The following is a 2,439-nucleotide window of genomic DNA, read 5'->3' as shown; positions in this document are numbered from 1 at the left end:
AATATAATACTTTACTGTTTCATATTTCCTCTTTATACTACTTGATACTTATCCTCCATTATATTTCAGAGGGAAATATTGTAGTTTAATTTTATTTTACAACTATATTATATTGTCAGTATAAATTAAGATTTTACATATCAAACATAAACACATAAACATAAACATAACAACAAGAGTTAAATTATTCAACAGTATGTAAATCAGTTAAAATTAAAGTTAAAAAATATGTCAATAATATCACTTTAAAGCAGTCATACTGCACAATTACCTACTTTTGGGGGTAGTTTAACCCTTTTTGGATTTGGTTTGATTTCTTTCAAAAACATGGGGAGAAGGCATTGAGCAACTTAAACAGCGCATGGTCCAAAAATGAGCAAGAAACGTGTAAAAAGTTACAAGAAAATAAACATAATATAAGAAAAAATGAGAAATAAAAGAATAAACAAAAAATGCACAAACAAGAAAATTACCTGAAAGAAAGTGCAAAAAATTAAAAATATATGTATATATTTTTTCTGGAACTTTTTTAACGTATAATTATAATGATTATAAATAGTTATAAATAGTAAAAATGTTCTAATAATGCTCAGTGTGGATTTAAGGCACATTTCTTGCCAAGTTGGTGATTGCCTTTTTCCCCCATGTTTTTAAAAGTAATCAAACCAATTTACTCAAGTTTCAGAGGGTTCAATATTGTGAAAGAAAGGCATCTAAACACAGCACAAGTAAACTGTCAAATATGAATCTAGGTTTTAAATGGTTAACTTAAGCAAACTCTTTCTTCCACAATATGAAAACAGAAAAAGAGGAGAATACACACACTTTAAACATAGAGCTTCAGGGCAATTAATAGCTCTGTGCAGCTCAGAGTAATTAGTATGCCTTTAGGTGTTATATTATCATAAATTTCATCATCATTATTGATTTTAAGGGGGTACTTACTCCATAATATGTTTTCCTTTTATACTGCATTGCAAATGCACACTAACAGGCCGTGAAGACACATATATATTTTTAAGTATGGATAATCATCTATGTGAGAGTCCTGATTGATGTGAGTTTCAGTGTGATCACCACCGAGCTGCAGGACGTCTCCACTGTGAGCAGAGCAGAGCAGGATGTTGCGTCTTTAAGAGTTAAGAAACTTGAAACCGAACCGTGTTTGCGCAACAATCAGTGCAGTGCGGCTCCCAGCAGCCGCCAAAGTGTCTAGACTGGCACATGATGGCGGGAATCAACCAATGGCTCCAGAGCTTTCCTCTGGGGCCCCGAGAGAGAGAGAGAGAGACAGAGAGACAGAGAGAGACAGAGAGAGAGAGCTAGAGTTTGTCAATGCAGAATTACAAAGGAAGCTAAGCAATTCGGGTTTCAAAATAAGAGCATCATGTTTACGTTTTGAAAAAAATGAAGTGTTTACTTTTTAACAGTCTTTAACAGTTATGTAATTAAATAGATCCATATTTTTCCTGGAAATAACTTTATTATCTTTAATTGCCATTTTATCCTTTTGTGTGGTTTAGTCCCTTATAGCAGGTAGGCTGAGTAAATAAGTAAAGCTTTGCTTATATAGCACTATTAAAACATGCAGTTACAAAGATGTGCACACACACATACATATACCAAAAAGAAATTAATGAATAAATTAAGTAAAAATAAATTACAATATAGAGCACAGCAGAATGGGGTCAGTTGAAATGAAAAAAAAAAAAGAATTTGTCACTGTGCAAGGACACAAAAATATATGATGGAGAAAGTTTCCAAAAATACATTATCAATGAATTGTTATGTACTTTTGGTTTATATGAGGCTATTATTCAAAGAAACAGCCTATTTTCCCTAGAATTAGAAACAAATACATGGGTCAAGAATCTTCCCAGGACATTATTGGGAAAATATAGATATATTTTAAGATAACAGACTCAAAAAGCTTCTTTCATAGTAACTTAACTTTTATTTTGCAGTGTCGCTGCATGAAGGCTACATTTTAGGATACAAAAAAAGAGAATTATAAAGTTTTTTGTAACATACTGTACATCACCTTACATTACACTTGAAGTATAAAAAAAGATATTAAATGAACAAACAACAAAATCCATTTTTTTTCCTTGAAGAAAAGTCGAGTGAAAATGAAAGTTGACAGAAATATAAAAACTTGAGTAAAGTACAGATACTCCCAAAAAATACTTAAGTAGCCTAGTGTAAGAAAATATAACTACTTTGTTGCATTTTTTTCACAGTTTTTCCCCCCACATTTAGACCTTTGTCTTAAAAACTATTTCATATTTTAATTTGGGGCTTTTCGTCAACAAACATTTCCAGATCATGTTCTCCGTTTGAGTTTTATTTTGAAAGTCCCAGTCACACAAACCTGGTTTTATTCCGTGTGGTTTGGCTCGAGTGTGTGTGCAGGAGCGTGTGTGCGTGTGGCTGTGTGTG

Source organism: Plectropomus leopardus, chromosome 1, assembly GCF_008729295.1.
Source record: "Plectropomus leopardus isolate mb chromosome 1, YSFRI_Pleo_2.0, whole genome shotgun sequence".
In the NCBI taxonomy this organism is placed as follows: domain Eukaryota; kingdom Metazoa; phylum Chordata; class Actinopteri; order Perciformes; family Serranidae; genus Plectropomus; species Plectropomus leopardus.
This window is presented reverse-complemented; position numbering follows the sequence as displayed.